The sequence below is a fragment of the Lepisosteus oculatus genome, unplaced genomic scaffold, assembly GCF_040954835.1.
Source record: "Lepisosteus oculatus isolate fLepOcu1 unplaced genomic scaffold, fLepOcu1.hap2 HAP2_SCAFFOLD_106, whole genome shotgun sequence".
Taxonomy (NCBI): Eukaryota; Metazoa; Chordata; class Actinopteri; order Semionotiformes; family Lepisosteidae; genus Lepisosteus; species Lepisosteus oculatus.
The window spans coordinates 336,740-363,356 of record NW_027167657.1 but is presented as its reverse complement, the minus strand read 5'-3'; the positions used below and the strand labels follow the sequence as shown (position 1 = coordinate 363,356).

Genomic DNA, 26,617 nt, shown 5'->3' with positions numbered 1-26,617 from the left:
ACTCCTCCAGATGCTGCATTTTGAAGGTCCAGCACGAACCTGTTCTGAAGTGCCATTAATCTAACTCCCCTTAATTCTTGTTTGATAGCGTCTAAGCCTTCTAACATGATATTAATAAAAGAGTACATTTCATAAAAAGTCGCATGGGTGAGGCTGTAGAATGAGGCATTAAAGCACATATATAACAAGATGCATTAAATTTCTTTAACTTTACAGTATGATTTATAAATTTATACCACAAATTACGCATATCCCCCTCATTATCAGTTTCATTCAGCCAGTTTGTATACAAAGAGGCTTCGTGTTTAGATTCTTCCTCTTTTGGGGTGGTGACAGGCTTCTACCTAAAAAGGAAAAAGGCTGTGCACATCAGTCCCAAGCAGGTTATCCCCATCTGTCCTTGTGGAGACATCACTCCTGCGCTTTGTTCAGTTCGTTTGGGACCTTTTTACAGTGGGAAGCATGAATCCAGGGCACCATTTCTGTGACCTTCACAGCAGTGGCAGTGGTCAGCAGCACCTGGTACAGCCCCCTCCACCTGAGTGAACACCATTTCTTTTTCCTGAAGTCTTTCACCAGAATCCAGTCTCCTTATTCACTCATTAGTTCTTACAGCACAGGTAAATCCCTGTGGGCTGGAGCCCAGCATAATCCTAGGCTTTTTTGGTCAACATTGGTCAACAGATTGGTCAACAACTGGGTAATAACTCTTAGAAAAATCTACACATTGTTCCCCTGCCTCAGCTGTGACGTTTTGTAGAACAATTCTAGCTGAAGTTGTAAAATTTCTCTTTGTTCCGTTCCTGCAAAACATCTTATTATGAACAAACAAACCACAATAATCATTTGCATCTAGGGGAATCACTCCCAAGGGTAACCCCCCTTAAAGCTATATTGTTCTACCCATCAGGTTCTGCCACTAGATAAGAGAACCTTTCCCATGAAATCATTTTTTGACCTTCATGATCCCTTCAGGGCGTACAATTAGCACAGAAGCAGCAGCTTTAGTCCACATGTTTTTCAAACAGGATATTAACGATATGATCATAACGAATAATACCAGACCCACAAATATGTATTGAACCAGAGACCCTCTCCATGTTCCTAGCACAGACTGTAGCCATGCACCAATACCCCAATCATCTGGATTGCAGGATTTACGAAGAAAATTATTTTCGCAGTAATTAATTTATTATATTTACTATATTTATTATACACGTGTAAATTAATTACTGCGGAAATAATTTACTTCGTACACTGTGCAGAGTGCCGTATACTCCTAGTTGCGGCACACACGATACATACAGTAAAAAGCCTCAGGCACTGTGTTAGATGTGTTTTCGACGTTATATATGCGTTTATTAATGTCGTCGATTTTACGGTTGCAATTCGACGTTGATTATACGTCGAGGCGACGTATATATACGTATAGCCGTATTTTCGCCGTGAATATACGTATATTCGACGAATCAATGCCCACTGGGTAAACTCTTGAGCAAACTCTGAACCAGCTCTAAGGAAACTAATCCGATTAGACGTTACTTTGACTCATCTTTTTACGCTCAGTGCTGGATTGCTCAAACTCCAGCTAGGGTTAGGGTTAGCATTCCCACGCTACTTAGACACTTTGTTTACGCTCAGTGCTGGATTTTGGGAACTTCAGGACGAGTGGGAATTTTCTCCTATCTGTCAATTCTGTTTTGTTTTGGAGACTCTTGGCTGCCTATGTTGTACAGTGCAGCGTGAAGGAAACATTTTCCAAAACTGTGTCAGCTCAAAAGTTGTAAGAAAACCTCTCCAGCTGCTTTAACTCTCTTCATTTTTGTCATTTAATGTGACACTCGATGTATAACTGGAGCCTCACATATGCAAATGGTGAGGCTCCAGTTCGACACCACTTTACAGTATCTGACAAAAGCATGGCAGACTGTGCCATGACCGGCAGATAACTTCTGCTTATTTTTACCATATTAAACATTGGAAATCCTCCCACTTGCATTTGTGACACTTGATTTTGACTCCACCTAAGACACTCTTAAATCTTCAAACACTTTTCTCTTCTCCCGCAACACTCTTGTCTGTCGGCACTATGTGGCAGCATTGCATGACAACCCATCTCACCACAGAAAGGAACCTAACAGCTTTGGTAAGAGAGGAGAAAAGAACATAGCCCGTACGGGGATTGAACCCATGACCTTGGCGTTATTAGCACCCCGCTCTAACCAACTGAACTAACCGGCCTCACGAGGGTGGTCCTCTCTGTGCTGCAAAAAATCGAACTCAGGGAATTTCTTTTGCCCTCCTTTGAATAGAAAGCCGTGTAATTCAGTGTACGGGCTTTCTCGTGCAGTTTCATGGTTCTTGTAACCCAAATCCTACACTGGCCTGAAGTGTCCCCCCATTTCACAGCATTTTTCAGCTGATTTAAAATGTACCTAAAGGAGAAGCATTATTGAAGACCATCAATTACCAAGAGCTTTTGTCAAAGGTTTTGGTGGTCATTTTTAATGACCACAGAGCACTATGACCTCGGTTTTACATCTCATCCGAAAGACAGCGCCCTTTTACAACACAGCGTCTCCGTCACTATGCTGGGACATTGGGACCCGCACAGACCTCAGGGTGAGCGCCCCCCCGCCGGCACCATTAACACCGCTTCCAGCTGGAAGCTTTGTTTTTCCCTGTAGCTTACCCTCATCCGGGTACTGACCTGGCTCACACCTGCTTAGCTTCAGTGGGTTTTCAGTTGCGAGTTGCAAGGGGATGCAAGTGATGGAGCCGCTCGCTGCAAAAGCCACTGCATTGGCCGGGAATCAAACCCAAGCCTCCCGCGTGGCAGGCAAGAATTCTACCACTGAAACACCAATGCTAAGTGTCTGGGCCTTCAAAAAAGACGCTTTTTTGGTGCTCTGTGCAAAAAGCGTCGACATATGCTTCCAGCTGCAAAATGCCATTCGCGGATGCTGAAGAATTTATTTCAAGGCAGCGGGTACAAGCGATTGGGCGTTTTAAAACCACCAGGAACAACAAAGAGGCGCGCTTCTTTGCTTGCGCCGGAACACACCGACTGGAGGCGGACAACGTAGTCGGCAGGATTCGAACATGCGCAGGGAGACCCCAATGGATTTTTAGTCCATCGCCTTAACCACTCGGCCACGACTACAGCAAGCCCCACAGCCGCTGCGTTCTTGCTACAATCTTACCTGGATCGCGAGGCGCCGGCGGAAGCCTATTTCAAAGTCGTTCTCCGTTTCAAAAAAACATTTCCAAAATACAAGCCTTGCAGACAGACACGCCTCAGAGGACTTAAGGGTGGCTTCATGTCGGAATGATAAAGTCTCCCCGTCCGGACATGAAAATGCCACTTTGTTACACACAAAAAAAGAATCAACAACAGAGAAATGCCCACAAGCATTTGAAAAGCCGCACCACGTCGCACTTGAAATAGCTCTTACATTAGTGGTAGACGCAGGAATCGCCTTTTTATTTACGCTCTTACCAACGCGATGGAAAGCAAAACAAAGCAAAGCAGAGCAAAACAAAACGAACAAACGAAAACCCTCACGTCCCGCACTTGCATATAACGCCGTTTCGTGCCCAAGCGGTATTGTACGTCATCCTAGCACTGCACGCCGGTGCGGATGGTATATGGGAACGAGCACACGCCACGAATCGTCTCGAATCACTCCCTACAGCTGTAAGGTGCCTTGAAGCGTGCACCCCCAACATTCTTCTTTGCTCATCTGTGAAAGGTAAACTCTTGAGCAAACTCTGAACCAGCTCTAAGGAAACTAATCCGATTAGATGTTACTTTGACTCATCATTTAAGGGATCCTTGTTAATTGGAGAAATCAATGATTTCGAATGAATTCTGTATGCGTTAAAAGACAGCTATACACAGAAAACATGCAGGACACTGCTCATGATGTTTCCCGAGCCGAAACACAGTGCGTTTTTCCAAGCCATCTGACCAAGCCTGCCCACTGAAAACTGCAGGAGATCGTGTAAAGACGTTCAAGTTTGTAACTACTGCACGCACAGGAAGCAGAATAAATTCCTCTATTCAAACTGTCAAAGGTTTGCTTTGCGAACGCTGCAGGACATCGCACAATCTCTTTTGAACAGGGACAAACGATTTCTTATGGGGCGCAGTAAGTACAGACGTTTAAAAAGCTCCACTCATGCCAATGATGCAGCATGAAGAAGCGCAACCTAAAGTTTGCATTCCTAGCACTGTTGCAACCTAGCACTGTTGCATTCCCCGCATCAGTAGCTAAGAGAATATAATTTACGACTCTTGTTAATGCAGTTTCAGAAACCAGACTGAAATTTCTCAAGTATATTATTTGAATCCATTTGATGTTGGGCAACAACTATTCTTTCAAGACTTTTAGATTGAAATGGGACCTTTGAGACAGGCCTGTAGTTGTTAAGAACTTGTGGATCCAAATTTGACTTCTTAAGGAGCGGTCTAACAACTGCTACCTTAAATTGATCATGTACGACGCCTGACGCAAGCGATGCATTCATCATACTAATTATAGGTCCTGCCAGTCCTTCGAGGGAATCTTTGACTAGCTGAGTGGGGATGGGATCTAGCACACAGGTGGTTTACTTTGTCTTACGTCTGTGTTCATGAGTCCACCATAAGAAGAAATCTGAACAGGAGTGGTGATCATGCGAGGTCACCATGGAGGAAACCACTGCTCTCCCCAACAAAAAAACCACCACTGCCCCTCTCAAGTTTGCTAAAGACCACATGGATGTTCCACAGCAACTCCTGGAACAATGTTCTGTGGACAGACGTGACAAAAGTTGAACTTGTTGGTAAATGTGCACAGCGTTATGTTTGGAGATAACAAAACACTGCATACCAACTCCAAAACCTCATCCCACCTGGGAAGCATGGCGGAGGCTGTACGGCTTGCAATCATCGAGGGACCGATGAATTCCGAGATGTATCAGGAAATTCTACAGCAGAATGTCAGGGTGTCTGCCTGTGATCTAAAACTCAAAAGACGCTGGGTCTTGCAACATGACAAAAACAAAGGAGTACATCAACAACAGAGTGGCTGAAACAGAAGAAATTCCGTATGTTGGGATGGCCAAGTAAGAGTCCTGACACACACGCTTTCACTCATATGAGCTACACGGCTACCAAGATGATCTCAGGTGCGCCGAGCTTGTACGGAACATATTGAACTGATCGACGGCGAATTGTCTCTCAGACAGGCTTTTCACCTCTAAGCTCCCTGACTGACAGTGATCAGCTAGGTAGTAAAACAGTCAGCTGCTTCTAAGCCTTAAACAGCTGCATCTCGGCGCTTCCACGGAGAGATGATTTGAAAGCCGAACATCGCCCATTGGGAACACCTTACTATCACTAGTTTAAGAGACTCTTAAGGTTTTGCAGAGGTGCCTGTCTAATAGCATGCGCTTTGCAAGCTATAGGTGTTTAGGCTGAGGCAGAATGCCTGTTAACAAAATGTTTTTCTAAAGGGGCCTCGCACTCTTTTCCAAGCAATGGTCACCATCCCCACCGAGTGTCACAATGTAGTCATGTCCTAGGACATCACCTGTTAGTCTCCATTTGTCTGCCACCAACACTTTAGGTTACGGGGTCACAACCGCACCCCGGAGACCAGAGGAGCCGTTGGCGTTCTGGCGGCGCAGATTGGGCTGAAGGTGGGGCGCTTGAATCTCGCTGTTGGAGGCCGTCTGAAACTGACCCAAGCCTTTCCCTTGAATTAAATGTAAATAAGAAATGAACCCCAGATGCACATGGAATCAATCACGTGTTTCCTTTGAGCCGTTTCAGAGACTGCTCCAGAGTTTACCTTGCACAGATGCGCAAAGATTCATGATGGGGGTGCACGCTTCCAGGCGTCTTACAACTGTAGGGACTGATTAGAGACAATTCGTAGCTTGTGCTCATTTCCCTCTATTCCCCGTGTTGCAGTGGTAGGATGACTTAAATTCCTGCTTCGACACGTAACGGGATTATAATCAAGTGCAGGAGCTGAGGGCTTTAGTTTTGTTTCGTTTTCCATGGCGTTCGTAAGCGCGCAAATCAAAGGCAATTCCTGCGTCTAACACGAATGTAAATGCTTTTGAAAGTGCAGTGTGGTGCAGCTTGTAAAATCCTTGTCCACATTTTTGGTTCGTTGATGTTTTTTCTGTCTGCCAAAGTTGCATTTTGACATCCGGACTGGGGGACTTTATCATTTGAACGTGAAGCCAGCCTTAAACCCTCTGAGGCGTGTCTGTCTGCCGGCACGAATCTTGTGAAAGGTATTTTTTTTAACGGAGAGCAACTTTAAAAAGGTTTCCGCAGCCACCTCGCAGTCCGTGTTTGATTATAGGAGGAATGCGGCGGCGGGGAGCTCGCATTTGTCGTGCTCGAGTGGTTAAGGCGATGGGCTCGAAATGCGTTGGGGTTTCCCCGCGCAGGTTCGAAACCTGCCGACTCCGGCGTCTGCCGAACGTCACCTTGTGCCTGCGCGGCAGAGGCGGAGTGCCGCTTCTCCTTTCCTGGTACTATAAAAACGCTAAATCGCTTGGCCCCGCTGCCATGGAAAGCAATTCTTCAGATAACCACACATTTTGCGTTCGCACCTCTGGTGCTCTACTTATGCCTTTGAAAACCTAATGAATAAAGCTGTAAGAACCGACACGATGTGTAGGTGCTCTTAAAGCACGCAGTAAAGAACTGTTAACAGCAAGGGTTTCAGTGGGTTAACTGAGGAGAAGGCGTGATCGCTATTTGTTGACTTTTTATTTGGTGTTAGAAACACTCTTACTGTGCATGACGTGCAACAAATGTAGCCACAGAAATTGCATCACGCTTTCATGTATGCTATTGCAGACACCAACGTTGCCTAGATAGAAAACCGAAATAGCCGTGGGTTTGCTTGCTGGTCTGAAGGATCTCTCTTCAAATCTCTATCATTTGTCAATGGAAGTAAAAGGCGCTGCAATCTGATACGTTCAGAATCAAACCCGCAGCTGTTGTTCGACTTTATTTCTTGACTAATTACAACTGAGTGTCGCATGAGCAGTTACATAAACTTGTCTGGTATATTTGAACACAAATGCCGTTCTTCAATTAAAACTAACAGTACATTGTCAGGGACATTCAGTTCTATACAAACAAGAGACAGACAAGAGAATATTTCTACCGTTCATGTGGACTACGTGTTGACTTACTGATCGGAATAATTGAAAGGTTCGGGCTCATAGCCGATGCAGTGCGTGCTAATTAGAACAGCAACGCTGAGCTCTCAGCACCGTACTGAGCCCAGGTGTTTTTCTAAAGCTGTCAGGTGCAGTTCATTTACATGAAGGAAATCTCTTACTGGGTACGATTACAATGCAGTAAGTAGCACAGACTACTTAGGGAGTAGCCCGATGCGTTTAAAAACGACCCGAGCCAGGCAGGAGTCGAACCTGCAATCTCCTGATCCGTAGTCAGACGCGTTATCCATTGCGCCACTGGCCCTGGTGTGACACTGCAGGACTGTAACCCAGTGAGATCAGCACTGCAACTAGTAAAATATTACCCCCGGTCCATTCTTTTCCAAAAGTGAGAAACACCTGTTTTCTACATTTTGTCTGTGTTAAAACCATATCTCTTTAAACCAAACCAAGAGTTTGTCTTTTGCTCTGATATTCTGATTCATTTCGATTTCAAAGAAAAAAAAAACTACCTTCCAAAGCATCATAAAATTGTCCCTTCTTCCAGACTCTACTTCTCTCTTGTAGTAGTACAGCAGACCTTTCCAGGTGAGCAGATCACAGAGTCCGAAATGAGCTTCCTCCATCAAGCAAAGTACCTGAACATGACTCTGTCATCATAAAAGCGCCCCTGTAATAAAGAAATTCAATCTGAAATCAAGAGGGCAGTTGCCTACTGAAATACAAGAAGTCATCAATTTTAACCTAGCAACACATTAAAGGCTGCATCTATACAAGTACGATTCTAGAAATGCTCACCAGATTACGTTTTAAGAAGGAACTGCGCCTCAGGTTCCGCCGAGATCTTAACTTGGATGGTAGGATTCAGAGTCCGGAGTGCGGACTGATGGCGCACGGAGGGTCCACATACTGTGGATCCCTCAGTTTTCTTCCGCGTGTTTAAACCGCCAGCGTTTTTTTTATATTTTTTATATTTGAACACAGATGCCGTTCTTCAATTAAAACTAACAGTACATTGTCAGGGACATTCAGTTCTATAAAAACATGAGACAGACAAGAGAATATTTCTACCTTTCATGTGGACTACGTGTTGACTTACTGATCGGAATAATTGAAAAGTTCGGGTCATAGCCGATGCAGTGCGTGCTAATAAGAACAACAGCAACGCTGAGCTCTCAGCACCGTACTGAGCCCAGGTGTTTTTCTAAAGCTGTCAGGTGCAGTTCATTTACAGTACGCCCCCTGTCTCAACGGTAGGACGGAGTCAAATACTGCCTCGACACGCAACAGCATTATAATAAACCGCAGGACTTGAGGGCTGTTCTCTTTGAATGTTCCAAGTCATTCGTAAGAGCGTAGGTCAAGGGCCATTCGGGCATCTCCTGTAACTCGAGTAAAAATGCTATTCAAAGTGCAGTGACTGAAATCGTCATCCACATGTCTCCGTTGTTGATTTCTTTCTGTCTAAGAAAGTTCTATTTTCATGTCCGAACGGGGAGACTTTATCATTCCAACTTGAAGCCACCCTTAAGTACTCTGAGGTGTGTGTCTGCTTACACGTATGGCGTAAAAGGTTTCTTAAACGGAGAGCGAACTTGAAAAAAGTTGCCGCCGCCGCCTTGCACTCCTTGTTCGATTGTAGCAAGAAGCCAACAGCTGGCGTACTTACTGTAATCGTGGCCGAGTGGTTAAGGCAACACACTTAAAATCTGTTTGGGTCTCCCTGCGCAGGTTCAAATCCTTTGCATTTGCTCTCGTGCGTGCATGAAAAAGGACCAGCGCTGTTTTGTTTTCGCTGGGACCTTTAACACTCTAAATCGCCTATACCCGCAGCCTGTGAAATCGATTCTTCAGCACCCACGAGTGACGCTTTGCAGCTGGACGCAGATAACGATGCTTTTCTGCAACGAGCTTTCCAGCTGAATTTTCTCGGCAGCTCCGTACTGAACCTGTTCTCCATTGCAACATAGCGGAGGCTCGTCACGTCTATAGCAAGGCTGTGTAGGACCGCATACGCCACAGTGACTTGTACACAGACCACATGAAAGGCAAGCAAAATACACTTTTAAAATTCCAAAGACTCACAAGGTCAGAGGAACAGCGATGACCTGAACAGATCTGTTACAGAAGTCTAGGTTGACCTTTTTAGAGCTGTAATTGCATTTTTGTTTAATAGAAGATCAAATCTACTCGCATGTACCAGCACCTTACAGTTTATTGATGTTTATTCTATTTAAGTAATAAGATTGCTAACGATGTTGGACTTTAACCGGTGTTTTTTAGAACAAATTGCTTACTCTTCTGTAAGGAATATGCAGTACGTGCCTTTGTTAGTCATTGCTCACCATACCTGTAACTTTCTTATCTAACTCACTTCCTCAAATGGTGAAGGTCCACAAACATAAATGAAAAAAACCCAAATCCAAGTGTCTGTAAAAGCGCGGTGCTCCGCTGGCGCTGTTCCCTAGTGGCTTAAAGTGCCTGCCTAGTAAGCAGGCGATCCCTGGTCTGAATACCAGCGGTGCCTCTCTCCGTGTCTTGTTGTGCCGAATGTCTCATTTCAGACAAACATGTACAGCTTGGTTCAGTTTAATGCAAGAATTCATTTCCTTTCTGGAATAACTTGTTTTTGAAGAAATCCATACAGCTTGTGAAAGATGAAATCCATTTCTTGGTTGTCAGTGGAAAAAGATTGCCGGCTGCAAGAAGCGCAAGTGATTGTTTTCTTTGACCATAAACCTGCAAATGTAGGGCGCACAAAAGACTGTCAGACTCTGTGGTGCTGAAAAGTTGGTGGTTCAAGCCCCTCCAGTATGCGTGTCTCAGTTTTTCCAATGTAAACATCATCACCATCGCTAAAGAAGATGGCACAGAAGACTCCACAGCCGAAACGTTGTGCTTCTTTTCTTCTCTTTTCAGCATGGAGTAAACCTTTGCTTTATCCTTTGCAGCCTACGCATGCTGACACAGCTACCTTTCTCTTAACGCGCCTCAATCATTATTCACCAAAACCATCAGCAGAATGTGTCGCCTTTGTGGTGATGTCACTCCTCTGCTTCACAAATGTCCTTAGTGACGGGCCATTTCTTTCTGCCATTTTTCCGGAGCAGTTATTGATTGCTCCATCATTTCCCTCTTACTTTCCATCACTAGATTGAAAAGAAAAACAGAAACAGGCTGACAGGACGACAATCAAATTGCAAAAACTCATCAAAGCACTCGATAGAGTATTTGAATCCACAAGTAGCTACGAGCAACTTTGTCCTGGCTTGCATGAAAGTCGGAAAATGTCAAAAAGAAAAAGATGGTGGCTTTTTCATATTCGTTCTTTTATTTTTAGTTCGTTGCTTCTTCTGTCCATTGTCCTCCTGCCTGGCTCTTGACCTGTGACTGTTTGAACGCACACAGTAGACTTTCATGCAGGGGATTTGTCCTGAGCCTCTGTGAAAGACCCACCCACCCCCATAAATAACTGCTCTAGAAACACATGAATGCAAAACTAAACCACAGCTTAAAGAGGAGCTTGTCATGACCGCCAGGCAGTTAAGACCAACTCTTAAGCAATCTAAACAGCACCAGCAGCGGGTGATTATTAACAAACGCCGCCGCACGAGTTAACCCACCTGCACACACTCCACCGTGCGGTACGCAGTGCTATTTTTACCATCTTTACCTGCTTCCCGCTGGTATTGAGTCTACTCCTTGAGAGCTCTACCTGGCGTTTTTTCCATTACCTCGTTTATTCTGGATATTGGACTCCCCTTCTGCCTTTTTGACTTTGGACCTCGCCTCTCACCTTGGACTGTTTGCCACCAGTGTTCTCCCTGGATTACGACTTACCTTACGCCTCTTGACCATGAAACAAAGCAAAGCAGAGCAAAACAAAATGAACAAACGAAAACCCTCACGTCCCGCACTTGCATATAACGCCGTTATGTGCCCAAGCGGTATTGTACGTCATCCTAGCACTGCACCCCGGGGCGTACGGTATATGGGAACGAGCACACGCCACGAATCATCTCGAATCACTCCCTACAGCTGTAAGGCACCTTGAAGCGTGCACCCCCAACATTCTTCTTTGCGCATCTGTGTAAGGTAAACTCTTGAGGAAACTCTGAACCAGCTCTAAGGAAACTAATCCGATTAGACGTTACTTTGACTCATCCTTTAAGGGACCCTTGTTAATTGGAGAAATCAATGATTTCGAATGAATTCTGTATGCGTTAAAAGACAGCTATACACAGAAAACATGCAGGACACTTCTCATGATGTTTCCCAAGCCGAAACACAGTGCGTTTTTCCAAGCCATCTGACAAAGCCCGCCCACTGAAAACTGCAGCAAATCGTGTAAAGACGTTCAACTTTGTAACTACTGCACACACAGGAAGCAGAATAAATTCCTCTTTTCAAACTGTCAAAGGTTTGCTTTGCGAACACTGCAGGACATCGCACAATCTCTTTTGAACGGGGACAAACGATTTCTTATGGGGCACAGTAAGTACAGATGTTTAAAAAGCTCCACTCATGCCGACGATGCAGCATGAAGAAGCGCAACCAAACGTTTGCATTCCTAGCAAATTCCTTTTATTTTTTGATAAATAAAGACAGTCTTGTTTAACAAACAACACACAACATTTTACATTGTCAATTCAATTCAAATCAATGTATTTCTATATAGCGCCTTTCACAACAAGGTTGTCCCAAGGCACTTAACAATGCAAGTTGTTAAGAGCCTTGTGTCTAATATGCCGCCTAGGTTACGTGCTGTCTCTTTGAGGCAAATGTTTAAATCCTCTGAGTTAAGTGCTGAAGTTATAGTAGTCCTATCAGTATTGTTGCCTCCGATCAACAGATCCTCATTTTTCTCAGAGTTGAGTAACAAAAAGTTTTCACACATCCAAGTATTTCCTTCCTTAATGCATTTAACTAAACTGATAATAGAAGAGTTGTCGTTTGGTGTAAACAAAATGTTTATTTGAGTGTCATCAGCATATGAATGAAAGTTCATATTATTTTTTCATATTATCCTACCTAGCAGCAGCATGTAGAGAGAGAGAGCAATATTGGTCCCAGCACTGATCTTCTGGTACCCCAAATTGAACTGGTGACATTGATGAAGCAGTACAATTATTAGATATTTGAACATAATGAAAACGATGAGTTAAATGTGAAGTAAACCACTGAAGGACGGTTCCAGATAAGCCAACCTCAAACTCAAGCCTGTGTAACAAAACAGAGAGGTCAACCGTGTCAAAGGCAGCTCTAAGATCTAGAAGCACAAGCACTGTTGCATTCCCCGCATCAGTAGCTAAGAGAATATCATTTACGACTCTTGTTAATGCAGTTTCAGAAACCAGACTGAAATTTCTCAAGTATATTATTTGAATCCAGATACGATTGACGTTGGGCAACAACTATTCTCCCAAGACTTTTAGATTGAAATGGGACCTTTGAGACAGGCCTGTAGTTGTTAAGAACTTGTGGATCCAAATTTGACTTCTTAAGGAGCGGTCTAACAACCGCTACCTTAAATTGATCAGGTACAACGCCTGACGCAAGCGATGCATTCATCATACTAATTATAGGTCCTGCCAGTCCTTCGAGGGAATCTTTGACTAGCTGAGTGGGGATGGGATCTAGCGAACAGGTGGTTGACTTTGTCTTATGTCTGTGTTTATGAGTCCACCATAAGAAGAAATCTGAACAGGAGAACATTGAAGTGCTGTGCCGTGATCTGAAGCAGGCCGTTCAGTGCAAGACATCCCAAAAATATACATGAACTGAAACAGTTTTTCATAGAGGAATAGGCCAAAATACCTCCTAACCGCTGCTCAGGTCTGACCAGCCGCTACAGAAAGTGGGGGTTGAGGTTTTTGTCATAAAGGAGGTTCCACTAGCTCCTTAATATAAGGGTTCACGTACTTTTTCCATCAATGACCTTGATTGTTTAAACCATTTGGTCAATAAAGAAACAGCAATGTCAAATGTTGGGCGTGTGTTGTTTGTTAAATCAGACTCTCTTTATTAATTATTATGACTTAGATAAAGATAAGATCACATGTTAGGAGCCATTCATGCAGAAATCCACATCATTCCAAAGGGCTGTTTACAAAAGTTTTTCTCCCAACTGTATGTGAGAGAAAAGCAGAGACGCTCACTGAGTAAGGTGGGGTTGCAGCTTCACAAATCACAAGGACATTTGTACACTCAAAAAGGGACAGGAGCACCCCAGATGGGACTCGAACCCACAATCCCTGGCTTAGGAGGCCAGTGCCTTATCCATTAGGCCACTGGGGCACACTGGGTTGGGTCAATCACGCTGATGAAGAGCCAGTTTTTTTTTTCCTTTGCTTTTTCAAAGGGATCCCCAAAATTAGGAAAGTTAGGCAGCAGAAGGTTTACTGTGACCTGAGAAGGACCGGCATCCAATCACGGTGGTACACACACACACGCTCTCACTCATCTGAGCTACACGGCTACCAAGATGATCTCAGGTGCGCCGAGCTGGTACGGAACATATTGAACTGATTGACGGCGAATTGTCTCTCAGACAGGCTTTTCACCTCTGAGCTCCCTGACTGACAGTAATCAGCTAGGTAGTGAAACAGTCAGCTGCTTCTAAGCCTTAAACAGCTGCATCTCGGCGCTTCCACAGAGAGATGATTTGAAAGCCAAACATCGCCCATTGGGAACACCTTACTATCACTAGTTTAAGAGACTCTTAAGGTCTTGCAGAGGTGCCTGTCTAATAGCATGCGCTTTGCAAGCTATAGGTGTTTAGGCTGAGGCAGAATGCCTGTTAACAAAATGTTTTTCTAAAGGGGCCTCGCACTCTTTTCCAAGCAATGGTCACCATCCCCACCGAGTGTCACAATGTAGTCATGTCCTAGGACATCACCTGTTAGTCTCCATTTGTCTGCCACCAACACTTTAGGTTACGGGGTCACAACCGCACCCCAGAGACCAGAGGAGCCGTTGGCGTTCTGGCGGCGCAGATTGGGCTGAAGGTGGGGCGCTTGAATCTCGCTGTTGGAGGCCGTCTGAAACTGACCCAAGCCTTTCCCTTGAATTAAATGTAAATAAGAAATGAACCCCAGATGCACATGGAATCAATCACGTGTTTCCTTTGAGCAGTTTCAGAGACTGCTCCAGAGTTTACCTTGCACAGATGCGCAAAGATTAATGATGGGGGTGCACGCTTCCAGGCGTCTTACTACTGTAGGGAGTGATTGAGACAATTCGTAGCTTGTGCTCATTTCCCTCTATTCCCCGTGTTACAGTGGTAGGATGACGTAAATTCCTGCTTCGACACGTAACGGGATTATAATCAAGTGGAGGAGCCGAGGGCTTTAGTTTTGTTTCGTTTTCCATGGCGTTCGTAAGCGCGCAAAACAAAACAAGAAAACAATCCAACTACTCCAACTACAGGCTGATCAAGGTATCTCCCCTGCCAGGTAAGCCGAGAGCCGCAGGCGATGAGCCCGGAGCTGAACGGGCCCCACTGGCTCGTTTGTAAGGCCAGGTGCATTGCCAACCACGACCGGCAGGGCAGAGGCCTTGAAGGCGGCCTGGGCTCCTGCAGCTGTCCAGCCACGCACTCTGGTTTCTCTTCATCTCGTACAAATCTTTTGCCTTTTACTAAAGATTTCCAAGTAAAGGAGCATGAATGAGTTCCATACAATTTTTGTGCTTCCCTGCCTTCGGGTGGGGCGCAGCTGGGCTGGTCAAAGAGAGAAAACAAAACCGCTCACAATCGCTCTTATTACGGCGACTGTGGCCATCTGCTCTGCGAGTCCTCGGTCTCCGCCTGTCTGATTGGCGCTCTTTCCTCTGGGAGGCGGGAAGTGTCCGGCCGCAAATATGAAGCGTTACAGCAACGACATGCCATGAGACGATTGATAACGATTTCCATAGGATCCCCGCGGTTGCCTGGCAACCGTCAGCTTTGTGCAGTGGCAGTATCGTAGCCTGTGAGGTTTAGCCGAGGCACGATTATTGCTAGTTGAAAACTTTTCTCGTCAGAGCGTGACATAGTCTTGCAGGCATCGTGCTGTCTAACTGCAATACTATACCGCTGGAGGAAACAGCCCGGGTTCAATGAGCCTTGGAATGTGACTAGGAAAGTGAAGCCTTTTGAAAGAGGTAATGTCGACGCTTTTTTAACAGAGCACCAAAAAAACGTCTTTTTTGAAGGACTGGGCAGTGAGCATTGTTGGTTCAGTGGTAGAATTCTCGCTTCCCATGCGGGAAGCTCTGGTTCGATTCCCAGCCAAAGCAGTGGCTTTTGCAGCGAGTGGCTCCATCACTTGCATCCCCTTGCAACTCGCAACTGAAAACCCACTGAAGCAAAACAGGTGTTAGCCAGGTCAGTACCCGGATGAGGGTGAGCTACAGGGAAAAACAAAGTTTCCAGCTGGAAGCGGTGTTAATGGTGCCGGTGGGGGGGCGCTCACCCTGAGGTCTGTGCGGGTCCCAATCCCCCAGCATAGTGACGGAGACGCTGTGTTGTAAAAGGGCGCTGTCTCTTGGATGAGATGTAAAACCGAGGTCACAGCGCTCTGTGGTCATTAAAAATGACCACCAAAACCTTTGACAAAAGCTCTTGGTAATTGATGGTCTTCAATAATGCTTCTCCTTTAGGAACATTTTAAATCAGCTGAAAAATGCTGTGAAATGGGGGGTCACTTCACGCCAGTGTAGGATTTGGGTTACAAGAACTATAAAACTGCACGAGAAAGCCCGTACACTGAATTACACGGCTTTCAATTCAAAGGAGGGCAAAAGAAATTCCCTGAGTTCGATTTTTTGCAGCACAGAGAGGATTGCTGTCGTGAGGCTGGTTAGCTCAGTTGGTTAGAGCTAATAACACCAAGGTTGTGGGTTCGAGTCCTGTACGGGCCAGGTCCTTTTCTCCTCTCTTACAAAAGCTGTTAGGTTCCTTTCCGTGGTGAGATGGGTTGTCATGCAATGCTGCTACATAGTGCCGACAGACAATTAAATGACAAAAATGAAGAGAGTTAAAGCAGCTGGAAAGGTTTTCTTACAACTTTTGAGCTGACACAGTTTTGGAAAATGTTTTCTTCACGCTGCACTGTACCACATAGGCAGCCAAGAGTCTCCAAAACAAAACAGAATTGACAGTCATATAATGTCCATTAACCCCGGTTTTAAACACAGCATCATGTCTGCCATCATAAGAATATGAGTCCAAAATTTTAGAATATAGTCAGAATGTCTTCTAACCTTACCTGTGGTGTCTTTAATCCCTATTGCTCAATGCATGGTGTACGTACTGCATACATGTGTCTTGAGAATGAGGAATGGGCCCCTAAGACATTTACCTGTTTCACAAATGATCGTATTTTACTAGAGATTCTGTTTGGGATTCAGATGTGCATTCGGACAGCAATTCCTTTCAAGAAATGATACGTTCTGGATGAGGTCAAAGGTGCTGGAACACTGTATTTAGGATGTGTTTGCAGTGATTGTGTCTCCTGCTTCAACGCAGTGATATATAGATGTGCTCCTGTAATTTATTGGTACATGCCCAGGGCAGTAAGTAGTCTGAGGATTTATTTCCAGACGGCATAGAGCAGTGAAACAGTGAAGTAGTGCAGCACACTGGATCATTATATTATTAGAATCTATTCTACCTAAATTATTACATTATACACAACTTGAGCTCTCAGCACCGTACTGAGCCCAGGTGTTTTTCTAAAGCTGTCAGGTGCAGTTCATTTACATGAAGGAAATCTCTTACTGGGTACGATTACAATGCAGTAAGTAGCACAGGCTACTTAGGGAGTAGGCTGATGTGTTTAAAAACAACCAGCGCCAGGCAGGAGTCAAACCTCCAAACTCCTAATCCATAGTCAGACACATTATCCATTGCACCACTGGCCCTGGTGTAACACTGCAGGACTGTAACCCAGTGAGCTTAGCACTGCAACTAGTAAAATATTACCCCCGGTCCATTCTTTTCCAAAAGTGAGAAACACCTGTTTTCTACATTTTGTCTGTTTTAAAACCATATCTCTTTAAACCAAACCAAGAGTTTGTCTTTTGCACTGATATTCTGATTCATTTCGATTTCAAAGAAAAAAAAAACATTACCTTCCAAAGCATCATAAAATTGTCCCTTCCTCCAGACTCTACTTCTCTCTTGTAGTAGTACAGCAGACCTTTCCAGGTGAGCAGATCACAGAGTCCGAAATGAGCTTCCTCCATCAAGCAAAGTACCTGAACATGACTCTGTCATCATAAAAGCGCCCCTGTAATAAAGAAATTAAATCCGAAATCAAGAGGGCAGTTGCCTACTGAAGTTCAAGAAGTCATAAATTTTAACCTAGCAACACATTAAAGGCTGCATCTATACAAGTACGATTCTAGAAATGCTCACCAGATTACGTTTTAAGAAAGAACTGCGCCTCCGGTTCCGCCGAGATCTTAACTCGGATGGCAGGATTCAGAGTCTGGAGTGTGGAATGATGGCGCATGGAGGGTCCACATACTGTGGATCCCTCAGTGATCTTCCGCGTGTTCAAACCGCCAGCGTGTGACTCCCCTGTCCCCCTGACCTCATTGCTCTGCTCTCGCCTCTCTGCAGCTGAGCCCGACTCATGGTAAAGTGGAAAAAAATATGCCCTCAACGTGAGATTTACTCTGGAGTGAGGATAGTTGTTACCTTCTTATCGTTAAAACGGATGTATGTGATGTGGCGACTAGTTTCTTCTCCATTAGCAGGCTTAAGGTTAAAGAAAAAAACATTGCTGACTTCTTTTTTTTTTGCCAGCCGTGAGCGCTGATTAGCGAGGTTTGTATTTCATGTTTTGCAAGTTGCATCCATTTTAAGAAAAACAAGTCGTTCAAGACAGGAAATGAATACTTGCATTTAATTAAGTCTAGACGTATGCGGTTGTCCATACTGACCAGTTCTGTTCGAGAACACAGAACAAAAAAAGGCACCGCTGGGATTCGGACCCAGGATTTTCTGTTTACTAGACAGGCGCTTTAACCAACTAAGCCACGGCACCCCAGGAGTGCTGTCCTTTTGCAGCCACTTGGACACACCACTCAGACACATCTGCATTCGGTGTGTGCTCCGCCTGCTCGCTGAGCAAGTTGCCACCTTTACATACAATAGCAACATCGACACCAAGAGAAAGGATGACAAATGGCTTTTATCTGGAACTTTTCATGTCCAAGGAGCTCAATGTGCTTTCTGTGTACAACAGGGCCACTGAACTCCACACTGGCCACTGAACCACAGCAGTGGCTTGCTGGCTTGACATCTCCCAAGGAAAATGTTGAAATCGCATGTGGAACAGGAAAATGACCCTCGAGTATGAGGGAAAAAAAAGAAAAAGATCAACTGGAGTGCGCCAACCCATGTCAGGACAGCCCAGTTTCGTTGATGAGTTGGCCGAGTGGTTAAGGCGATGGACTGCTAATCCGTTGTGCACCACACACATGGGGTTGAATCCCATCCTTGTCGCTCTCCATGTCTGACACGTGTGCCTGTGCGCCTTTGGCCCTCCTGTTGTTTGCTCCGGTACTAGAGCCGTACATTTCCTAGCGGTGGCTGAACATGGTATAGTAGGCTAATGTCAGTATCGAGCAGTGACAGTAACAGTATTTACGTGCCGCTGCTCCCAAGTGGCTCTGGTTTGAGACTGTGTTTTCACTTACTTGCAACGCAAACGGAGAAAGCGATTTTTGACAGTCTCTCGAGAGACTGCGCTAGGTGTTTAGGGATAGACTTTGTCAGTTCCCCCTGGGATGATGGCCTCTCAATTAGTTTGTGATTCCTCTAGACGTTTATACACTAGAAGCCTGCTTCATGGCTTAAATCCAAGCTAAGGAAACGAGTTAGAGGTCTGATGCAGAACTGAGAATTCAATGAACGGGAACACTACAGTACATTGCACTGTGTGTGTTAGGAAAGCTGCCCCCTTCTGTCCCTTGTCGACCGAACAGAGGACTGTAAAGGATACCGCCAAGAAACTTTAGGATGCTGGTTGGAATCCAGCTCCAAAGAAGCCCCTTTGGGTGTTATGTCATCAAAAAGTAAGAACAGCGAATCTCCCTTTAATCAAAAGCGCAACAGAACTGTTTTCCGTGGAGGAGGTTTCAGACCCGTAGACCTGTTTTATTCGTAGGGCAGGGCGCATTCCCAAACGCGAATCTCATGTTTTAGAAATGCTTTGGGCGGCGTGAAGTGAAAATAAGAAATGGGCTCCAGATGCACATGGAAGCAATCAAGTGTTTCATCCGAGCTGTTTCAAAGACTGCTCAAGAGCTTTCCTTTCACAGAGGCGCAACGATTAATGATGGGGGTGCACCCTTCAATGCGCCTTATGACTCTAGGGCGTGATTGAGACGTACGTAGCGTGTGCTCATTTCCCTCTATTCCCCGTGTTGCAGTGGTAGGATGACGTAAATTCCTGCTTCGACACGTAACGGCATTATAATCAAGTGTAGGAGCTGAGGGCTTTAGTTTTGTTTCGTTTTCCATGGCGTTCGTAAGCGCGCAAATCAAAGGCAATTCCTGCGTCTAACAGGAATGTAAATGCTTTGGAAAGTGCAGTGTGATGCAGCTTGTAAAATCCTTGTCCACATTTGTGGTTTGTTGATGTTTTTTCTGTCTGCCAAAGTTGCATTTTGACATCCGGACGGGGAGACTTTATCATTTGAACGTGAAGCCAGCCTTAAACCCTCTGAGGCGTGTCTGTCTGCCGGCATGTATCTTGCGAAAGGTATTTTGTTTTTAACGGAGAGCGACTTTAAAAAAGTTTCCGCAGCCACCTCGCACTCCGTGTTAGATTATAGGAGGAATGCGGTGGCGGTGAGCTCGCTGTAGTCGTGGTCGAGTAGTTAAGGCGATGGACTTGAAATCCTATGGGGACTCCCCGCTCAGGTTCGAATCCTGCCGACTACGGCGTCTGCCACATGTCGCCTTGTGCCTGTGCGGCAAAGGCGAAGTGCTGCTTCTCCTTTCCTGGTACTATAAAAATGCTACATCGCTTGGTCCTGCTTCCATGGAAAGCAGTTCTTCAGGTAATTCTACTCTCTTACCAAAGCTGTTAGGTGCCTTTCCGTGATGAGATGGGTTGTCATGCAACGCTGCCACATAGTGCCGACAGACAAGAGTGTTGCGGGAGAAGAGAAAAGTGTTTGAAGTTTTAAGAGTGTCTTAGGTGGAGCCAAAATCAAGTGTCACAAATGCAAGTGGTTGGATTTCCAATGTTTAATATGGTAAAAATAAGCGGAAGTTATCTGCCGGTCCGGCACAGTCTGCCATGCTTTTGTCATATACTGTAAAGTGGTGTCGAACTGGGTGTCGAACTGGAGCCTCACCATTTGCATATGTGAGGCTCCAGTTATACATCGAGTGTCACATTAAATGACAATAATGAAGAGAGTTAAAGCAGCTGGAGAGGTTTTCTTACAACTTTTGAGCTGACACAGTTTTGGAAAATGTTTCCTTCACGCTGGCTGCACTGAACAACACAGGCAGCCAAGAGTCTCCAAAACAAAACAGAATGGACAGTTAGGAGAAAATTCCCACTCGTCCTGAAGTTCCCAAAATCCAGCACTGAGCGTAAACAAAGTGTCTAAGTAGCGTGGGAATGCTAACCCTAAACCTAGCTGGAGTTTGAGCAATCCAGCACTGAGCGTAAAAAGATGAGTCAAAGTAACGTCTAATCGGATTAGTTTCCTTAGAGCTGGTTCAGAGTTTGCTCAAGAGTTTACCTTTCACAGATGCGCAAAGAAGAATGTTGGGGGTGCACGCTTCAAGGTGCCTTACAGCTGTAGGGAGTGATTCGAGACGATTCGTGGCGTGTGCTCGTTCCCATATACCGTACGCCCCGGGCTGCAGTGCTAGGATGACATACAATACCGCTTGGGCACGTAATGGCCTTATATGCAAGTGTGGGACGTGAGGGTTTTCGTTTGTTCGTTTTGTTTTGCTCTGCTTTGCTTTGTTTTGCTTTCCATCGCGTTGGTAAGAGCGTAAATAAAAAGGCGATTCCTGCGTCTACCACTAATGTAAGAGCTATTTCAAGTGCGACGTGGTGCGGCTTTTCAAATGCTTGTGGGCATTTCTCTGTTGTTGATTCTTTTTTTGTGTGTAACAAAGTGGCATTTTCATGTCCGGACGGGGAGACTTTATCATTCCGACATGAAGCCACCCTTAAGTCCTCTGAGGCGTGTCTGTCTGCAAGGCTTGTATTTTGGAAATGTTTTTTTGAAACGGAGAACGACTTTGAAATAGGCTTCCGCCGGCGCCTCTTGATCCAGGTAAGATTGTAGCAAGAACGCAGGGGCGGTGAGGCTTGGTGTAGTCGTGGCCGAGTGGTTAAGGCGATGGACTAGAAATCCATTGGGGTCTCCCCGCGCAGGTTCGAATCCTGCCGACTACGTTGTCCGCCTCCAGTCGGTGTGTTTCGGCGCAAGCAAAGAAGCGCGCCTCTTTGCTGTTCCTGGTGGTTTTAAAACGCCCAATCGCTTGTACCCGCTGCCTTGGAAATAAGTTCTTCAGCGTCCGTGAATGGCATTTTGCAGCTGGAAGCGGATGTCGACGCGGTTTGCACAGAGCACCAAAAAAGCGTCTTTTTTTGAAGGCCCAGGCACTGAGCATTGGTGGTTCAGTGGTAGAATTCTCGCCTGCCACGCGGGAGGCTCGGGTTCGATGCCCGGCCAATGCAGTGGCTTTTGCAGCAAGCGGCTCCATCACTTGCATCCCCTTGCAACTCGCAACTGAAAACCCACTGAAGCTAAGCAGGTGTGAGCCAGGTCAGTACCCGGATGAGGGTGAGCTACAGGGAAAAACAAAGCTTCCAGCTGGAAGCGGTGTTAATGGTGCCGGCGGGGGGGCGCTCACCCTGAGGTCTGTGCGGGTCCCAATGCCCCAGTATAGTGACGGAGATGCTGTGTTGTAAAAGGGCGCTGACTTTTGGATGAGATGTAAAACCGAGGTCACAGCGCTCTGTGGTCATTCAAAATGACCACCAAAACCTTTGACAAAAGCTCTTGGTAATTGATGGTCTTCAATAATGCTTCTCCTTTAGGTACATTTTAAATCAGCTGAAAAATGCTGTGAAATGGGGGGGCACTTCAGGCCAATGCAGGATTTGGGTTACAAGAACCATGAAACTGCACGAGAAAGCCCGTACACTGAATTACACGGCTTTCTATTCAAAGGAGGGCAAAAGAAATTCCCTGAGTTTGATTTTTTGCAGCACAGAGAGGAGTATTGTCGTGAGGCCGGTTAGCTCAGTTGGTTAGAGCGTGGTGCTAATAACGCCAAGGTCACGGGTTCAAGCCCCGTACGGGCCAGAAGATTATCAACTCATCTTCATTTGCAGATTTAGAGGCAGCTTCGATATTCGTTTTACAGACTGGTTTTTTTTTTTTAATATGGGTCACACACATGCCACAGCAACAAAACATCTCTAGAGATGAGGCTATAGATCACCTTTCCATCCTGCAGGTTTTCCTCCCAAAGCCTACGGCACCAACGGCGACCCCTGCTGGCCGGGAGAGCAAAAGCTTACAGCACCTGGTATTCCCAGGCGGACTCCCATCCAAGTACTAACCAGGCCCGACCCTGCTTAGCTTCCGAGATCAGACGAGATCAGGCTTGTTCAGGGTGGTGTGGCCGTAAGCGAAAGCCCCGGCGCCTGACTCGCTACTTGAAGCTGTGTGTGGCGGGGGCTCCGTGCCCCCCGAGCGGGACTGAAGGATCGTTCGTGTGCAACTCTTTGGAAAGGAGCTGCTTTCCAAATCGCATTGCGTGCCTGGATGTTGGCGAATGCGCTCCCTTGTGTTGGCTCGTCCCGCACTGGAGGAGGACAAACAATCTGCACGGAGGAGCACCAGGCAAGTCTTCACCAGACAAAAACCTCCAGTGCACAGCACTCTGGAAACATTTCGGGGCTTTCGCGTGTTTATTTCAGCACGTAAAGCGCACCGGTCCAACACGTCGGCCGGGCGCGCGGCGCCTCCGCCCTCTTGTGGCCTTGCGCCGTCAGAGCAAGAGGCTCCTTCTCGCTGCCCTTCCGCTGTGTTGCAGGGCCCCGAGAGGGAACCCGGAGCGCGCACTTTGTGGGGGGCGGGGGACCGCGTTCGCGCTCTTCCCCCGGTCTCTTGCGCGAGTACTAAATCTCACGGACAGGGGGGCCTCGTCATTGATTGTTACAGGTGAGACGGGGATTAGGAGGAGACCCCGACTGATGGGTAAAGGGGAGCACTAACACCAGAGGGACACCCCCGGCGTCTCTTTTTGAGAGACACCCTGGGGTTTCCTAATGACCAAGGAGGGTCGGGACCTCGGTTTGACGCCTCCCCCGAAGGACGGCGCCTGTTTGTGCAGCAGAGTGTCGCCATCAGGAGGCTGGGGCGTAAGAGAGCCACACAGCCCGCAGGGTGAACGCTCCCTACTGGTCCCAGTCACACCTCTTGCAGGAGCAGCAGCAACCGGAGCTTTTCCGGGGTGGAATCTCCCATCCGGGTGCCGGCCAGGCTCACACCTGCTGGGCTGCCCCGGGGGTGAGCCCAGTCGAGAGTCGCAGGGCCAGATCTAGTCACCGGGGAGAAACGATACAAGTGAAGGATTGCTCGGCTCTTGGCACTTGAAAAGACCGACAAATGTCTCGTTCCCGCCGGAGCTGAATGTACCCGCATGTGTGGTGTCGTCTTCTTCCCCCGCCCCGCTGTGTTTGCTGTATTGTCTCTGAAGCCGCCCCCCCCGAGACGAGACGGGCTGTTCCTGTGCCCCAATTAACACTTTACAGGTGCCATTCCCCGGCATTGTGGCCATTGTCGGTGCTCACACGCGATAAGATAAGGCGGAGGAGAGCAGGGCATGCCCAGCGGCAGACATTCAAGGAGGGGGCAGTGCGAGGTGAGGTGAGGTGCGACACGCCGGAGCCCCGACGCAGCTAATGCGGAGCACTTGTTGGACTGGCATCGAAAGGACGTGTGCGCACGGAGCGAGCCTTCCCTGCGGCTCGCTCCGTACCCTAAAGGTACCAAAAGTCCACTAGTATAAGCATTAAGTCACTGTCACTGTCACCCCTGTTACAATGTGATTGCTACATATCTTCATTTCTTTGGTTTTTATCCAGTGTGTTGAAGTATTTCACAACACTACCTGTAGCCCGTCTGGAAATAAATCCTCATTCTGATTATTGACCTGGGCATGTACCAATAAATCACTGAGCATATATATATATCACTGTGTTGAAGCTAGAGACCTTTATGTAATATTATGATGCTAAAATGTCATTTTCACATATATTAATGTAATAAATGATTGCTTATGCTTTATAAACAAATCTAATTAAAATAAAAGCTTACGTTTTGTATTTATCTTGTACCATAGAACATGATTTTCTTTGTATTTCAAGCCCATAAAGTGTCCAAATGACACACTACATGATATAAGGAAGATTATCACATGCATATCGGTATTATCTTTCTTATGAAAATGCATTCCTTTCATTACCTTTTACTTTTTAAAATGAACTCAAATTGTGTATAATGTAATAATTTAAGTAGAATAGATTCTAATAATATAATGAACCAGTGTGTTGCACTACTTCACTGCTTCACTGCTCTATGCCGTCTGGAAATAAATCCTCAGACTGCTTACTGCCCTGGGCTTGTACCAATAAATTACAGGAGCACATCTATATATCACTGCGTTGAAGCAGGAGACACACAATCACTGCAAACACATCCTAAATACAGTGTTCCAGCACCTTTGACCCCATCCAGAACGTATCATTTCTTGAAAGGGATTGCTGTCCGAATGCACATCTGAATCCCAAACAGAATCTCTAGTAAAATACGATCATTTGTGAAACAGGTAAATGACCGTCTCAGGGGCCCATTCCTCATTCTCAAGACACATCTATGCAGTACGTACACCATGCATTGAGCAATAGGGATTAAAGACACCACAGGTAAGGTTAGAAGTCATTCTGACTATATTCTAAAATACTGGACTCATATTCTTATGATGGCAGTCACTTATGATAGTGACAGAGACGCTGTGTTGCAAAAGGGCGCTGTCTTTAGGATGAAATGTAAAACAGAGGTCACAGCGAGCTGAAAAACACGTTTTGAAAAGTGTGCTTTTCCTGCCCCAGAAGTTAAATGGGGGTGACCAAAGTTGCCCAAACGTGTTTATTTCTGCTGAAAAACCCGTTTTGACAACTTCTGCACAGTGGGGTTAAGGGCTGACTCAGTGGGCTCTAATGAGCCAGGCAGTTACATTGGGATTCCAAGGTTTGAAAAAACACGTTTATTTCGAGCTGAAAAACAAGTTTTGAAAAGTGTGCTTTTCCTGCCCCAGAAGTTAATTGGGGGTGCCCAAACAAGTTTATTTCTCTGTCACTATACTGGGGCATTGGGACCCGCACAGACCTCAGGGTGAATGCCCCCCCGCCGGCACCATTAACACCGCTTCCAGCTGGAAGCTTTGTTTTTCCCTGTAGCTCACCCTTATCCGGGTACTGACCTGGCTCACACCTGCTTAGCTTCAGTGGGTTTTCAGTTGCGAGTTCCAAGGGGATGCAAGTGATGGAGCCGCTCGCTGCAAAAGCCGCTGTATTGGCCGGGAATCGAACCCGAGCCTCCCGCGTGGCAGGCGAGAATTCTACCACTGAACCACCAATGCTCAGTGCCTGGGCCTTCAAAAAAGACGCTTTTTTGGTGCTCTGTGCAAAACGCGTCGACATCTGCAAAATGCCATTCGCGGACACTGAAGAACTTATTTCCAAGGCAGCGGGTACAAGCGATTGGGCGTTTTAAAACCACCAGGAACAGCAAAGAGGCGCGCTTCTTTGCTTCTGCCGAAACACACCGACTGAAGGCGGACAACGTAGTCGGCAGGATTGGAACCTGTGCTGGGAGACCCCAATGGATTTCTGGTCCATCGCCTTAACCACTCAGCCACGACTACAGCAAGCCCCACCGCCGCTGCGTTCTTGCTACAATCTTACCTGGATCGCGAGGCGCCGGCGGAAGCCTATTTCAAAGTCGTTCTCCCTTTCAAAAAAACATTTCCAAAATACAAGCCTTGCAGACAGACACGCCTCAGAGGACTTAAGGGTGGCTTCATGTCGGAATGATAAAGTCTCCCCGTCCGGACATGAAAATGCCACTTTGTTACACACAAAAAAAGAATCAACAACAGAGAAATGCCCACAAGCATTTGAAAAGCCGCACCACGTCGCACTTGAAATAGCTCTTACATTAGTGGTAGACGCAGGAATCGCCTTTTTATTTACGCTCTTACCAACGCGATGGAAAGCAAAACAAAGCAAAGCAGAGCAAAACAAAACGAACAAACGAAAACCCTCACGTCCCGCACTTGCATATAACGCCGTTACGAGCCCAAGCGGTATTGTACGTC

The 26,617-nt window shown here is 46.1% G+C and overlaps 8 non-coding genes and 1 pseudogene across 8 annotated transcripts; 4 read left to right on the top strand and 5 right to left on the bottom strand.

The window, feature by feature from the left end:
• Window positions 1–3,081: 3,081 nt before the first annotated feature.
• Window positions 3,082–3,163, bottom strand: trnaf-aaa (transfer RNA phenylalanine (anticodon AAA)). The gene has a single exon. It is a non-coding gene; the product is annotated as a tRNA-Phe (tRNA).
• Window positions 3,164–7,425: 4,262 nt separating this feature from the next.
• trnar-acg (transfer RNA arginine (anticodon ACG)) lies at window positions 7,426–7,498 on the bottom strand. The gene has a single exon. It is a non-coding gene; the product is annotated as a tRNA-Arg (tRNA).
• Window positions 7,499–13,418: 5,920 nt separating this feature from the next.
• On the bottom strand, window positions 13,419–13,491 carry trnar-ccu (transfer RNA arginine (anticodon CCU)). Its single transcript has one exon. It is a non-coding gene; the product is annotated as a tRNA-Arg (tRNA).
• A 1,297-nt stretch (window positions 13,492–14,788) lies between these two features.
• LOC138225894 (U5 spliceosomal RNA) lies at window positions 14,789–14,905 on the top strand. Its single transcript, XR_011184303.1, has one exon. It is a non-coding gene; the product is annotated as a U5 spliceosomal RNA (small nuclear RNA).
• Window positions 14,906–15,135: 230 nt separating this feature from the next.
• On the top strand, window positions 15,136–15,215 carry LOC138225880 (U4 spliceosomal RNA; annotated as a pseudogene).
• Window positions 15,216–21,535: 6,320 nt separating this feature from the next.
• Window positions 21,536–21,617, top strand: trnas-aga (transfer RNA serine (anticodon AGA)). The gene has a single exon. It is a non-coding gene; the product is annotated as a tRNA-Ser (tRNA).
• Window positions 21,618–22,459: 842 nt separating this feature from the next.
• Window positions 22,460–22,533, top strand: trnai-aau (transfer RNA isoleucine (anticodon AAU)). Its single transcript has one exon. It is a non-coding gene; the product is annotated as a tRNA-Ile (tRNA).
• Window positions 22,534–22,744: 211 nt separating this feature from the next.
• LOC138225872 (5S ribosomal RNA) lies at window positions 22,745–22,863 on the bottom strand. Its single transcript, XR_011184281.1, has one exon. It is a non-coding gene; the product is annotated as a 5S ribosomal RNA (ribosomal RNA).
• Window positions 22,864–25,808: 2,945 nt separating this feature from the next.
• trnag-gcc (transfer RNA glycine (anticodon GCC)) lies at window positions 25,809–25,879 on the bottom strand. The gene has a single exon. It is a non-coding gene; the product is annotated as a tRNA-Gly (tRNA).
• Between the last annotated feature and the right edge of the window lie 738 nt (window positions 25,880–26,617).